The sequence below is a fragment of the Schistocerca piceifrons genome, chromosome 4 (genome assembly GCF_021461385.2).
Source record: "Schistocerca piceifrons isolate TAMUIC-IGC-003096 chromosome 4, iqSchPice1.1, whole genome shotgun sequence".
In the NCBI taxonomy this organism is placed as follows: domain Eukaryota; kingdom Metazoa; phylum Arthropoda; class Insecta; order Orthoptera; family Acrididae; genus Schistocerca; species Schistocerca piceifrons.
The window spans coordinates 57,770,977-57,787,425 of NC_060141.1; the positions used below are offsets into that span (position 1 = coordinate 57,770,977).

At 45.9% G+C, this 16,449-nt stretch overlaps 1 protein-coding gene across 1 annotated transcript in view; it reads right to left on the reverse strand.

The window, feature by feature from the left end:
- LOC124795590 (puratrophin-1-like) overlaps positions 1-16,449 on the reverse strand; it is a 1,203,525-nt gene that overhangs the window by 752,769 nt on the left and 434,307 nt on the right. The gene's annotated exons all lie outside the window — the stretch shown is intronic.

The window sequence follows — 16,449 nt, forward strand, 5'->3', positions numbered from 1 at the left end:
AAACAAAGAAACAAAAAATAAGGACAAATCGGCGGCTCCCATTTTCTCTCTCACAAGTTCATTTATGATTATTTTTCTACCAGTGCTACCAATACTACCGGTAATGCACTCATTTACTGCATCATTTGTGTACCGCACCAAAACGACCGAACCGTAGTTTTGGTAGAGTGCAACTCCACTTATACCGCTAACATACTGTACGTTGCAAACACAGGTGCTGACTACCAGGTTCACGGTATTTTTCTTTAAATGGTCAGTTTGTCTCTTCCCATAACGGTTTCGAACGTTTTGTTCATCATCAGATGGCTGTATTATACACACTGTACTGGGAGAAATGGCCAGCATTCAGGGATATGACTAGGAGTGTGATGTCATTAGGTTAGTTAGGTTTAAATAGTTCTAAGTTCTAGGGGACTGATGACCTCAGAAGTTAAGTCCCATAGTGCTCAGAGCCATTTGAACCATTTTTTTTTACACTCCTGTTATTATTTTGGAAAAGTGCGAACACCTCTCCTACGCTGGCAAATTTCCACTTTCCTTACGTCGGTCTTCTCACTGGTTCGAGGCGGCCTGCCACAACTTTCTTTTCTATGCCACTCTCTTGATCTCAGAGCAGTACTGGCATCAAAAGTTGTCCACTATTTGTCACAAATATTGCAAATCCATGTAGTTTTTACCCTCTTCATTCGTGTTCTCCAGAACCTACCTTGTTGTGCATTCAGAACACTGGTTCGCCCAGAAACAAAAAAGAAGCGTAAAAATATAAAAGAAGCTCCACCACTGTCAGGCACAGTACAGCCCACAATGGCCAGTGCCAGGCGTCATGGTGTTATGCGAAAAGCAGCGAGGCTGGCTGTCTTTGCGAGGTGCGAGTTACAGGGTATTGGAGATTCCAGAGGAGGCGCCCTCGGAGCATAACAAAGTATGATGGATGGAACGGAGACAGGCAGCGGCGTGCAGACGCGCTTGGCATGCGCGCCCCCCGTTCCCAGGGCCGGCTGGGTATATGTACACGTCTGTATGTATGTGCGAGAGCGAATTGTCTTCCAAGAAGGGGGACGGGACCGGCATCCCGACGGCGTCTACCTGCGCGCCGTATGCGGACGGGCCCGCCGTGACGTGACCGGACTGTTTGGGAGCGGCGGCCGGGGCGAAGGCCCGCTAGCTTCCGGCGGCGCGGGGAAGCTGGCTGCAGCGCCGGTGCCGCCGGGGTACACCCACAGGGAGCATCGCGAGAACCTCAGCACTGCTCGTCCACCAGAACCAGGACGTTGTGGATAGAACCAAGGCTGGTGCCGTGTTGCCCCGCTTCAGTGTGGTAGCAGAACATCAGTACAGGAATGTTACTGCAATGAAGACTACCTAGCTCAGAGTATTCACTGGGAAAACTTTCGCGAAGGGTGCAAGTAGCTCTTGACGAGCCTTATGGAAATGTTAGAAGACTGTTATTATCCGCACTGGTCCGCAGCTCGTGGTAGTGCGGTAGCGTTCTCGCTTCCCACGCCCCAGTTCCCGGGTTCGATTCCCGGCCGGGTCAGGGATTTTCTCTGCCTCGTGATGACTTGGTGTTGTGTGCAGTCCTTAGGTTAGTTAGGTTTAAGTAGTTCTAAGCTCTAGGGGACTGGTGACCATAGATGTTAAGTCCCATTGTGCTCAGAGCCATTTGAACCATTTTTCCGCACTGCACAACAATGGCCCGTTTATCAAGTTCCAGACTAACCAGTTTCCTGCTTATGCTTGCATAGTTTGGCGATTTTTTGACGAAATAATAAGTGTTTCGTTGTAACGAAAACGAATATTCTCGTTTGAACCACACCCTTTTGCATGTAACACTTACCTACTTCTATCTATGTACCCGGTGATCAAAAAGTCAGTATAAATTTGAAAACTTAATAAACCACGGAATAATGTAGATAGAGAGGTAAAAATTGACACACATGCTTGGAATGACATTGGATTTTATTAGAACAAAAAAAAAACCATATCGCTAGACGCGTGAAAGATCTCTTGCGCGCGTCGTTTGGTGATGATCGTGTGGTTCAAATGGCTCTGAGCACTATGGGACTCAACTGCTGTGGTCATAAGTCCCCTAGAACTTAGAACTACTTAAACCTAACTAACCTAAGGACAGCACGCAACACCCAGCCATCACGAGGCAGAGAAAATCCCTGACCCCGCCGGGAATCGAACCCGGGAACCCGGGCGTGGGAAGCGAGAACGCTACCGCACGACCACGAGATGCGGACCGATGATCGTGTGCTCAGCCGCCACTTTCGTCATGCTTGGCCTCTCAGGTCCCCAGACCTCAGTCCGTGCCATTATTGGCTTTGGGGTTACCTGAAGTCGCAAGTGTATCGTGATCGACCGACATCTCTAGGGATGCTGAAAGACAACATCCGACGCCAATGCCTCACCAAAACTCCGGACATGCTTTACAGTGCTGTTCACAACATTATTCCTCGACTACAGCTATTGTTGAAGAATGATGGTGGACATATTGAGCATTTCCTGTAAAGAACATCACCTTTGCTTTGTCTTACTTTGTTATGCTCATTATTGCTATTCTGATCAGATGAAGCGCCATCTGTCGGACATTTCTCGAACTTTTGTATTTGTTTGCTTCTAATAAAACCCCATGTCATTCCAAGCATGTGTGTCAATTTGTACCTCTCTATCTACACTATTCCGTGATTTATTCAGTTTTCAAATTTATCGTGACTTTTTGATCACCCGGTAGATCACGAGAATCTACGCGAGTGGTTAAATAGCGGTGCCTATTGAACCGGGATTTACACTGAATCGCCTAAGAAACTGGTATAAGCCTGCGTATTCAAATACACAGATATGTAAACAGGCGCCGGCCAGTGTGGCCCAGCGGTTCCAGGCGCTTCAGTCTGGAACCGCGTGACCGCTACGGTCTCAAGTTTGAATCCTGCCTTGGGCATGGATGTTTGTGATGTCTTAGGTTAGTTGGGTTTAAGTAGTTCTAAGTTCTAGGGGACAGATGACCTCAGATGTTAAGTTCCATAGTGCTCAGAGCCATTTGAACAATTTGTAAATAGGCAGAACACGGCACTGCGGTCGGCAACATCTATTATAAGACCATAGGTTCAAATGTTTCAAATGGATCTCAGCACTATGGGACTTACCTTCTGAGGTCATCAGTCCCCTGGAACTTAGGACTACTTAAACCTAACTAACCTGATGACATCATACACATTCATGCCCGAGGCAAGATTCGAACCTGCGACCGTAGCGGTCGCGCGATTCCAGACTGAAACGTCTAGAACCGCTCGGCCACTGCGGCCGGCTGACCACAAGTGTCTGGCTCGGTTGTTAGATCGGTTACTGCTGCTGCAATGGCAGGTTATCAAGACTTAAAAGAGTTTCAACGTGGTGTTACAGTCGGCGCACGAGCCATGGCACACAGCATCTTCGACAGCAGTGAAGTGGGGATTTTCCCGTACGACCATTTCACGAGTGTACCGTGAATATCAGGAATCGGGTAAAACATCAGACCTCCGAAATCGCTGTCGCCGGAAAAAGATCTTTCACGAACAGAACCAACGACTACTGAAGAGATTCGTTCAACGTGACAGAAGTGCGACCCTTCCGCAGACTGCTGCAGAGTTCAGTGTCGGGCCATCAATAAGTGTCAGCGTGCGAATCATTCAACGAAACAACATCGATACGGGCTTTCGGAACCGAAGGTTCATTCGGGTACTCTTGATGAATGCGAAGGAGGAATCGAACCTCCAACGGGGGCAGCCACACGGACCGTGACAAGGCGCATCAGACCAAGCGGTTACCCCGCGCGAAGAAGGAAAGAAATAACAGCTCTTTAAGCCTACTGTTAATACAGGACACGTTGTTTGTTTGTTTTAATACAACGCGCATTTAAAAACAAATATGATTCAATAAAATTGGGCAGTTATGTTGTAGTTACGTGAGCTGTTGAAAAACGAATTTCATAAAGAGTCGTGTATATATTATATGTCATTCTCATTGTCCCGAAATGAAATTAGCTTTACGTCTAAAACCAGTGGAAAAACGCACCGAAACATATAATATTCTGGATTAACTATGTGTACTGACCATTTGACATTGATTCGCATTTTTATGTAGCAGAGTCTACATTTCCGCTAGAACGTATATGGTGGAACCGCATTACCACGAGTCTGTTGGCATTAAAGCACGAATGAAGACTATAAGTACGTTCAAATGGTTCAAATAGCTCTGAGCACTATGGGACTTAACATGTGAGGTCATCAGTCCCCTAGGACTTAGAACTACTTAAACTTAACTAACCTAAGCACATCACACACATCCATGCCCGAGGCAGGATTCGAACCCGCGACCGTAGCAGCAGCGCGGTTCCGGACTGAAGCGCCTAGAACAGCTCGGCCACAACGGCCGGCGGCTGAGATTTATTCCAAGGCTCTGCACTGTACGTGAGATACCATAACCTACGCTCAGAAGAAAAGTTACGAAATAGTGACTGCTCTACCAGTTACGGTTAGAAGACTCACCCCAAAATTAGGTGTTTGTGCGATTATGTACTTCTGGAAGGCTTATTCTTTGACAACCGTTCGGGGATTTGCACCAGTACGTGCTTACAGACTGGTACGTTGCAATCATGACATTGAGTTTCCTACATCCGTGTCGGATGTGGGGGTAGAGCGTGATTGAATAGAGCGGAACGAATATACCACAGAAATGGAAATGTTCCAGCGTGTGTTCTTAGACACGCGCTCCGTCTGTTGAGCTGCCTGCCGAAGCCTGCGAGGTCTGGCATTAGCTGACACCACAGCCGCGCCTTGCAGAACCGCCTCAGTTGTCAAAGTACAGCCGATAGACCGCGGCGGTCACGGCCAATCGAACGGAGAGCAGCACCCGCTAGTACGGCGTTAAATCTAATTAGGCGCACCGGCGCGGCGGCCGTCTGAGGAGGTGAGGCCTTCACGACACGCGGGGAGACAAGCGCAGAAAAAAGGCGCCGGCGGCAGTGCGCTGCGAGGTGCGGCAAGCGCCTAATTAACGGTGAACGGAAATTACACGGCGGTCGCTGCTGCCGGCGCGAAGAATACAAACAACGGGTGGTAGCAGCAACACGGAAGGAGTTGGCCTGCATTCGGCCTTGCGCTGTTACGACAGGCCCAGCCGTTTGCGATGCACGATTGGAAGGCAGGAAGGTAGGTAGAAGGATGATCAACGTCTGACGTCCCACGGGCCATGAGCTAATTAGAGACATAAGAGAAATTCACAAGGAACACCTTGATTGTGAGGTTGCAAGCTCAATCTTTAGTAACGCTAATTTGAAAGTGTTGAGTTAACAATTATGACAGGAAAAATATTAGCTGCTAATGACTCATCATGTGGTTCACTGTTGTTGTTGTGGTCTTCAGTCCTGAGACTGGTTTGATGCAGCTCTCCATGCTACTCTATCCTGTGCAAGCTTCTTCATCTCCCAGTACCTACTGCAACCTATATCCTTCTGAATCTGCTTAGTGTATTCATCTCTTGGTCTCCCTCTACGATTTTTACCCTCCACGCTGCCCTCCAATGCTAAATTTGTGATCCCTTGATCCCCCAAAACATGTCCTACCAACCGATCCCTTCTTCTAGTCAAGTTGTGCCACAAACTTCTCTTCTCCCCAATCCCATTCAATATCTCCTCATTAGTTACGTGATCTACCCACCTTATCTTCAGCATTCTTCTGTAGCACCACATTTCGAAAGCTTCTATTCTCTTCTTGTCCAAACTGGTTATCGTCCACGTTTCACTTCCATACATGGCTACACTCCATACAAATACTTTCAGAAACGACTTCCTCACACTTAAATCTATACTCGATGTTAACAAATTTCTGTTCTTCAGAAACGATTTCCTTGCCATTGCCAGTCTACATTTTATATCCTCTCTACTTCGACCGTCATCAGTTATTTTACTCCCTAAATAGCAAAACTCCTTTACTACTTTAAGTGTCTCATTTCCTAATCTATTTCCCTCAGCATCACCCGACTTAATCTGACTACATTCCATTATCCTCGTTTTGCTTTTGTTGATGTTCATCTTATATCGTCCTTTCAAGACACTGTCCATTCCGTTCAACTGCTCTTCCAAGTCCTTTGCTGTCTCTGACAGAATTACAATCTCATCGGCGAACCTCAAAGTTTTTATTTCTTCTCCATGGATTTTAATACCTACTCCGAATTTTTCTTTTGTTTCCTTTACTGCTTGCTCAATATACAGATTGAATAACATCGGGGAGAGGCTACAACCCTGTCTCACTCCTTTCCCAACCACTGCTTCCCTTTCATGCCCCTCGACTCTTATAACTGCGCCGGCCGAAGTGAAAGTGCGGTTAAAGGCGCTGCAGTCTGGAACCGCAAGACCTCTACGGTCGCAGGTTCGAATCCTGCCTCGGGCGTGGATGTTTGTGATGTCCTTAGGTTAGTTAGGTTTAACTAGTTCTAAGTTCTAGGGGACTAATGACCTCAGCAGTTGAGTCCCATAGTGCTCAGAGCCATTTGAACCATCTTATAACTGCCATCTGGTTTCTGTACAAATTGTAAATAGCCTTTCGCTCCCTGTGTTTTACCCCTGCCATCTTCAGAATTTGAAAGAGAGTATTCCAGTTAACGTTGTCAAAAGCTTTCTCTAAGTCTACAAATGCTAGAAACGTAGGTTTGCCTTTTCTTAATCTTTCTTCTAAGATAAGTCGTACGGTTAGTATTGCCTCACGTGTTCCAACATTTCTACGGAATCCAAACTGATCTTCCCCGAGATCCGCTTCTACCAGTTTTTCCATTCGTCTGTAAAGAATTCGCGTTAGTATTTTGCAGCTGTGACTTATTAACTGATAGTCCGGTAATTTTCACATCTGTCAACACCTGCTTTCTTTGGCATTGGAATTATTATATTCTTCTTGAAGTCTGTGGGTATTTCGCCTGTCTCATACATCTTGCTCACCAGATGGTAAAGTTTTGTCATGACTGGCTCTCCCAAGGCCATCAGTAGGGCGACAGAAAATGAGAGTCCGGGAGGTGCAGGGATCAACTTTCTATGGGATGTTCTGTTATGTACTACACTTAACGAAAGTAGACGTCGTCGACATTCAAGAAACGTTCAAAACAAATTATTAACCTGCACCAGTAACACGTAATGAAACATGGCGCGCCACAGTGATCACGAAGGTTGGCTCCATCAAGATCTAAGGCGAACTCATTGGGAGTTACAAACCGTGCGGCACGCTCAGCCAGGTATCCACTCTTAAAGAATGCATACGGAATCATCTTGGTGTAACGGCGTGATGAGAACATGAAATGTGAAGGCATGCAACCGAATGCGAAACAGTCTGTCGCATAACCTATCGTGAATCTGGCTATCTTTTAGCGCAGCTGCAGATAGTGCGATAATATGTTTCACGAACACGGAAAAAAAACATCCAGAGGCTGAATTTGTCCAGTGTTTCTAAGTGGTAGGCATTTTCAGGAGGGATACTTTGCTATAAACGAGTACGATTTCTATATGCAGACCAGAAATCAAGCGAAACCAAGTTATTCCAAAAATGGTTCAAATGGCTCTGAGCACTATAGGACTTAACTTCTGAGGTCATCAGTCCCCTAGAACTTACAACTACTTGAACCTAACTAACCTAAGGCCATCACACACATCCATGCCCGAGGCAGGATTCGAACCTGCAACCGTAGCGGTCGCGCGGTTCCAGACTGTAGCGCCTAGAACCGCACGGCCACAAGTTTTTTCAATCAACTATAAGCCAAAAGCGGTGCTCATGCCATACTTGTAGTTCTCTTACGCCCATTTTCCCACTCTTGTTTGCTGTGACATAAATATTCCCTACTGTCCTTGCAAGATCGCGCGCACGAGAAAGAATCGTACTGGGCAAAGCACCTCCGACTTTTCACAGCACAGCAAATAACTTTCCGGCCAATGTATCATCCGCATTAAAAATCCGCTTAATTGCATACGAATGCGTTAGGGCACTGATGTTAGGTGATCTTGATACAAGTTTCTTGGTACCTTTAATTTCCAGGGTTCCTTTCAAATGCATTTCCTCTTCAAATCCCAATTGGTCGGATTTGAAAATAAATTCCTTACTGAACAATGGGGTAAGTTTGTTTATCTCATCTACAAATTTTCGGGCCGATTCCGTAGTATGCTGTGCACCGTCAAGTTGACGCTTTGTTTGAAATTTCGTGAACTTACATCTTCCAGTTCCGTAGCACTCTTTGTAGTTATGCAATCAACCACTGCTTCACTTAAATCCATGAAATCTATGTCGGGCGCAATATAATGTGCATAACATAGTAGGACATTATCATGGACATCCTGCAAATCGTTTCGAGCATCCTCGAAACGCGCAAACACCAGTTTTTGCAACAAGTGCGCCTTATCCTCCCTTGGGTGTCTATACTTTTTCTTACGCCCTACACAGTCATATTATAGCGCACTTATTCGAAATCTGTTAATAATTGTTTGTTTACCATGCGGCAGATGATATTCCACGTACTTAATTATGCTTTTACCCGCTCCTTGCACAACCATTGTCCTTTACTACCTTTTACTGGAGACGGGATTTGTGGTTCTCTGTCCGACAAGGGTGATGAACCACACGGCTCGGTGCCTGTTACAGTATCACTTTCATTTATTAAGCACGTATCTTCATCATTGTACTCCTCGTACATTCTCCACTCAGCCGAGCGTATAAACCACACATTCCACTGACTCATCTTGCAGGAACGCATATACACTATGTGATCAAAAGCATCCGGACACCACAAAAACATACGTTTTTCATATTAGGTGCATTGTGCTGCCATTTACTGCTAGGTACTACATATCAGCGACTTCAGTAGTCATTAGACATTGTGAGAGAGCAGAATGGGGCGCTCCGCGGAACTCGCAGACTTAGAACGTGGTCATGTGATTAGATGTCACTTGTGTCATACGTCTGCAAGCGAGATTTTCACGCTCCTAACATCCCTAGGTCCACTATTTCCGATGTGATTGTGAACTGGAAACGTGAAAGAACACGTACAGCACAAAAGCGTACAGGTCGACCTTGTCTGTTGACTGAGACCGCCGACAGTTGAAGAGGGTCGTAATGTGTAATAGGCAGACATCTATCCAGACCATCACCCAGGAATTCCAAACTGCATCAGGATCTACTGAAAGTACTATTGTGGTGTCACCGCCAGACACCACACTTGCTAGGTAGTAGCCTTTAAATCGGCCGCGGTCCGGTAGTATACGTCGGACCCGCGTGTCGCCACTGTCAGTGATAGCAGCCACCACACGGCAGGTCTAGAGAGACTTACTAGCACTCGCCCCAGTTGTACAGCCGACTTTGCTAGCGATGCTACACTGACGAAGACTCTCTCATTTGCCGAGAAGATAGCATAGCCTTCAGCTAAGTCAATTGCTACGACCTAGCAAGGCGCCGTATTCAATTGATATTTATTATATGAAGCATGTATCATCAAGAGCGATGTTATACAATTATGGATTAAAGTTAAGTATTCCAGAAGCTACGTACTTTTCTTTATAGCATTCATTACGTATCCTGTTTCAGACCTCACGCCAGCCTGCGTGAATTTAAGCGCGTGCCTTTCGGCTTCCTCTCATTGTGTCTAGGCTGTCTTGTCTAGACACAACAACTATGACAGTTATGCGGGAGGTGAGAAAACTTGGATTTTGTGGTCGAGCGGCAACTCATAAGCCACACATCACTTCGAAAAATGCCATCGACCTCTCGCTTAGTGTAAGGAGCGTAAACACTGGACGACTGAACAGTGAAAAAAACTTCCTGTGGAGTGACGAACCACGATACACAATGTGGCCATCCGATGGCAGGGTGTAGGTATGGCGAATGCCCGGTGAACGTCATCTGTCAGCGCGTGTAGTGCCAACAGTAAAATTCGGAGGCGGTGGTGTTACGGTGTGGTCGTGTTTTTCGTGGAGGGGGATGGAACCGCTTTTTGTTTTGCGTGGCTTTATCACAGCACAGGCCTACATTGATGTTTTAAGCACCTTATAGCATTCGAAATCCTGCGCACATTTGTCACAAGATAATTTGTACGATAGTAAAATACTGCGCGGGGAAGTCGTGCAGTGAGAGGCGACTTGCCACAGTTCACGCTGCTACCCCCGTCGGAGGTTCGAGTCCTCCCTCGCGCATGGGTGAGTGTGTTGTCCTTAGCGTAAGTTAGTTTAAGTTAGATTAAGTAGTGTGTAAGTATAGGGACCGATGACCTCAGCAGTTTGGTCCCATAGGAATTACCACCACTTAAAAAAAATGGTTCAAATGGCTCTGAGCGCTATGGGTTATCAGTCCCGTAGAACTTAGAAGTACTTAAACCTAACTAACCGCACATCCATGCCCGAGGCAGGATTCGAACCTGCGACCGCAGCGTTCGCGCGGTTCCAGACTGTAGCGCCTAGAACCGTTCGGCCACCCCGGCCGGCACCACCACTTCGAAAAATAAAATAATGCTTCATGATAGTTGTAAATAAAGTTCTTGCAGTGACAAGAGTTTTTGGATGTTAGTGTAAGCTCTACGATTTCCCTGTACATTTGCTCTGCGCAGTGGAAGACAATCTTTGTTTACTTCGGACGACTGTCTCATTAACGACGAACAAACCCATAATATACAATAAATCGCAGCTGTATTTAGCATTATATTTTTGTCGTGAATTTTCTTTGTTTGTTTTATTAGGCACGAAACGAAGCTTCGGGCATAAGGGCGGCGGATGAATGGGTATGATCTGTTCTCCACTCTCGTCCCTTTGTCAGTCATTAAGTGTTTGCTTGTGGTGGTTGTGGTGTCCAGCAGTTTTGATATCCATTTGCTGAAGTATATATTACCTTAGTAGGAAGGACAAAGTCTGTTACAATAAAACAAGTCTTGCTTATGTAGCATGTCTGAATCATTAGGTAATATACAAAGAAATTGTGCCACCAAAAACTAATGACAGATATGTACTCGTCGTATAAATGTGGAGCACAAATAGTTGCTTTTCACTCGGAGGAGGTACTGCAAAGACAAGAAATCGAGATTTTCGTTAAAAAGAATATGGATTGCATCACAGTTGTGGTAATCTTCGTTCGTTGATCTACCAACCTGTATATCACCCAGGCAGAGTTTCTGTATTTATGCAACAACTATGAGTGGAGTGAATTTTGTCCTTCGAGTTTTGTTAACCTTAGGTTAGCGTCGATTTTTGACAGGAAATTACTTCTCCACATTTATGAACATGCGTAGTTGCAGACTTCATGATTTGCGTAACGATCACCATGGTGGCCAAAAAAATAAAAGAGCAAACTGTAAGCCACTTGTTTTTCTAGCAGACGGCTGTGCGAGGTAGCTGGCAATCGTACCGCGTTACCAGAACATCAGCAGCGCAGCGCTTTCCGCTACTTAATTACCATTTTTATTTCGCTTGTTTGGTCGATCGGTCCCTTCTCGTTGCCGAATCAATTGTTCGCCGGCCAGTCTGAACTTTTCCTCGTGTTCTCGCACAGCGTATTTCAGTCCCCCTCGCCGCGCAGCGCGGCAGATGCCAATCGCACTCGGCGTAATTCCAATTAAGTTTAATGGGCGCAGTCCGAGCGCTAGCGCGGCGGCAAACGGAGCTCTCCGACGTCGCGGCGGCCAGAAACGGCTTCTGGTCAGCCGGGGGCGCCGGTGCCGTTTGGAGTCTCCTACATTCCTGCGAGGACATCGGACGTAGGCTTTTTCACATAAGGCGTTCGGGAGCGCGCGGCATTGCGCAAGGCGCCGGCATTAGCATGCTCGGCGCGCCGCCGTCGACGTTCTACTCGTCTGGCGAGCGTAAAGCTGCCGCGTCAGCGCCAGGCCGGGCCGGCCCGGCTGCAGGCGCCTTACGTAATTTTTCAATCAGGCCCCGAAGGAGAATGTGGAAGCCCGCGCGCGCCGCCGGCCGCGAGAAAGCGGACTGATGAGATGTCCTCCGCGGCGTGTCAATAATTAACCACTCTGCGATTGCATCACTTCCCGAAAAGCAGCAGTGGGCAGCGCTCTGGATCACCACACAGTTTCACCAAGTGGAACACTGCTCTCACATATTTTTGTACGGAGCAAAGTGCAGTGACGGTGTAACTATCGTCAGCTAAGATCTGACGTAGACAATAACATAGCGGGCAATAGCAGCGTGGTTAGCACACTGTATGCTCTATCCAGAAACCGTCTTTATAACAACGGAAGTGTCTTACAGTTTGTGGAGGGATGGCAGCCCATTCTATCTCAACAGCTCAAGCCACAGAAGGTAGTGATGTCGGGCGCTGGAGCGAAGCCGACGTTCTAGTTCATCCAAAAGATTTTCCGTTGAGTTCAAGTTGGGACTCTGGGCCGCCCAGTCTACTTCAGGAATGTTATTGACCAAAAACCACTGCCCCACAGATTCTGCTTTACGACAGTATGCACTGTCATACTGAAAAAAAAACATCATCGTTTCCGAACTGTTCCTCTACTGTACACAGTACAGAATGCTGGAAAATGCTTTCATACCAGGCCGCACTTAACGATTTGTTAAGCGTAATAAGGGGACGACACCCTTATCACGAAAAACACCTGCACACTGCAACACCACCTCCTTCGTACTTCACGTCTGGCGCTACACATGATGGCAGGAAACTTTCTCGAGACATTCGGCAAACTCAAATCCTTCCATCGGATTGCCACAAGGTACAGTGTCGTACAAGACTCAAAGCCACTTCTCTCCAGTCATCCACTGTCCAGTGGTCTCGCTCTTTTTACTCCACCTCAACCGTCGCTTACTACTGACTACGGAAATGGGCTCTTTATTACTAGCTGCCCGACCATACCATCCCATTCTTTTTAAATCCCTGCCACCAACCACTGTGCTAGGTGGACTGCTGGCAGCACTACAGTGATTCCTTTGTTGATTTTATACGATTTTGTACAGCTACCCTCAGCAATGCACGATGGTCCTTGTCCCTCGATACATGAAGTCTACCTCGTCTGTGTTCACCTGTAACTGTTTCTTCGTATTTCCACTTCACAATCACATCACCGACAGTAGCGTCTTGAGAAGGACTGAAATGTCGCTGATGGATTCGTTAGTCAGGTAACATCCGATGGCTGGTCCACATTTGAAGCCACTGATCTCTCCTGTCCCATTCCGTTGTTACTGTTTCCTTGCTGACAAAACAATATTCCCCGCCTCCTTTTAAACTGGTTCCTCCTCTAGCGAAATCTAGTAGTCAATTTCGCATTACATATTAGTGCACGGATACATTTAATCAAATATTGTATCACCACGGTCGACTTTGAAATTGTGATCGTACAAAAAGATAAATGTGATGTAGGAACGTCTCGCGACCATCTGAGCCGAGAGTGTGATTATAATGGTAACGAGTATAGCAGAAACAACGCGCATGCACAAGAGAATTACAGCTGGCCGCCGAGGCCGAGCGGTTCTAGGCGCTTCAGTCTGGAACCGCGCGACCGCTACGCTCGCAGGTTCGAATCCTGCCTCGGGCATGGATGTGTGTGATGTCCTTAGGTTAGTTAGGTTTTAGTAGTTCTAAGTTCTAGGGGACTGATGACCTCAGATGTTAAGTCCCATAGTGCTCAGAGCCATTTGAGCCATTTGAAGAAAATTACACAGATATACATGTCTTACTCCGCTAGGCCCACAAACAAATATACACATACATCCACAGATTAGGCGTTCATATTCATGTCTGGGTTCTTGTAGGAAACAAGAACAGGTTTCTTCTCCCAGTTGCGACCAAGCTTTTTGGAAGGTTTCCTTGGTAGTGAGGTAAATGGTGGAACGGGAATTCCCGTCCCAAATACACTCAAGTGAAAACCCCTCTGCCCTACTCTCAGTTCACTGGCAGTTGCCGGAAAGGAGTCGATCTCTAGAATAGGGTGAATGAAAAGGACTGGAAAAAAAAATCTCACATCACTGTTCTACGTGGCGAGAAGGTCGTCGTCTGGACTCTGCTACACTTACTAGGACTTACATACAAACACGTTAGGCGTTTACGTTTTTCTCTGGGAAAGACTACCCAAGAAACAAATTGAAACTAGCGCAATCTCCCGGTTAAGAACAGTTGTTTCAGGAGGGTTTACCTTGCTGTTCTCTTGTAAATATTATTAGTTGGGATCCTGCCTGCCTCTTTTCCAACTCTTTGGGACTTGGCTACACAGAAGTGCGAACTCTACAACCGGCCGGACCGCACGGTCATGGAATTAAGGAAACTAGTTTCACACGCAAAGGTAGCAGAATAACGATCAGGGTGGTCAGAAATCTGAGTTAGACATCCGTTGCTTATACTATTACTTCGCTTCATCTTATCATTGTTAACTCCTGATATAGCTACCGCTGATTTTGTGAAAATAGATATTTCAATGAATGATGGAACGTTAAATGTCCCGACGAGATAGAGGCCACAGAGAGCATTAGCTCGGGTTGGAGCAGTTGAGGAAAGGAATTGTCCGTGCCGTAGTGAAGCAACTGGCGCAGAATTCAGTTTAAGTAATTTAAAGAAACAATAAAACCACCAAATATTGGTAAGATAACACATTGTCGATGTAGACCATGCGACTGCCTGATTATCTTCTTGCAACAATGATAAAAAAAAATTTCAAAATACAGTAACCTGTTTTGACTGGCCACTGATCATCAACACGCTGTTTAGAAGCGGTGACATGAAGTTCCATTGTCAACAGACGTCTGATACTTATATTGAGAAGACAACGGGAGTCATATGGTACCGCTTGAGCCCTGTACTTACAGACGAGTGTGTTGATGATCAGTGGCTGGTCGAAAATGGTCACTGGATTTTGAAATGCCTTTGGCATTGTTGTCGAAAGAAAACAAAAGACGACCATCAAATGTGTATGACTTGGAGGACATGTGAAAGTCCCCTCTCATATGACATTCCTGCTTATTGTCCCCTGTGCATTTCAGTTAGTACACGTATTACTGAAGCAGCACCTACAAATTATACCGGACGGTAACATCTATTCTTTTCCATTGAGGATTCTAACTTGTTTTTCAGAGAACGTTTCAGAACACGCTTCTATGCAACTCGTCTTACGTGGTTAACATCTGATGCCACCGAAGAAATCGATATTTTCTACACATTGTGACAGTAATTTATACCTGAAATCTAAGGGATTTCATGAACTCTGTTTAACCACCCTCGCAGATTTCCCTTTTTCGCCTGGTCTCATTCCCCTCTCGTTAAGGAAAGGGACAGACTAGAAACAATATAAAAAATCCATTACGGCGTACATTAACAGCCTTGCTAGATTACAGGCAAATATACATAAACTTCTGATCCAGAGGCTACAGTCACGCTTGTTGTCGTGCGAGATACTTTACACTGCGGGTTGTAAGAAGAGTGTTAACTTATATTCGGAATTTATTTTGAAAAACATTAGGCGGAAAAAACCGATATTCGCCTTCAGCTGAGGAGGCCTTCCGAAAGCCTGTCCGGAATTATCTGGTAATGTTACACGTGAACCGTCGGCTTAGTACCAAACATCGTGATGTTGTTTCCAATTTAATTTGTCATTTTCAAAAGGTCGGCCGTAAACACTGCGTCAATGAGTTATAAGTGATGTCACAACGGGATAAAAATATCGCTATTTGCACAGTTACTGAGCCCACAGCCTTGCAGTTAGTCGCCACACCGAAAACATATCTACTCTCATCCTGGTTTAGGAGACAAAATGGATTACTGCGGTGGAACCTCGCTTCTAACTTCAGCATAGTACTTCAAGTGTACTCATGTGTCGTCTGGACGCCTGACGAATGCTTGTGCAGTATAGTGTTGTGATTATGATGTGGTGGACAATTTTGGGAAGGTAAAGAAGGAAGAGTGCTGGACCATACCCTACATCTGGTGAGTCACTCCGTCCCATAAAGAGACCAGAATGAATGATGTCACATGAGACGGAGTTGGGATATAATTACAGATTTCTCTCTGGTCAAATAACCACTATCAACGGTATGAGGAACGACTTTTTGGACAACATGGTTGTGGAGACGAAGCAGCGATTAGTACGATTAATCAATTATTCAAAAACAATCTTAATCGCATTTATTATTATTATTATTATACCGCCATCTGGTTTCAACCCGATGTAGGGGTCATCTTCTGGGCGTTTACACCATTGGTCGGCTGCTGGTGGTGTCACTCTTGTCTACATAACGGCACCACCAGCAGTCGACCAATGGCGTAAACGCCCAGAAGATGACCCCTACATCGGGTTGAAACCAGATGGCGGTATAATAATAATAAATGCGGTTAAGACTATTTAGTCTTTTCGTCTACGGAGGCCTGTGAACCACAGAGCACGTAGCGAAATTTCATTGACTCGACCGTGCAATCAACAGATTGGCGTTACAATTAAGTTATTGGCAAA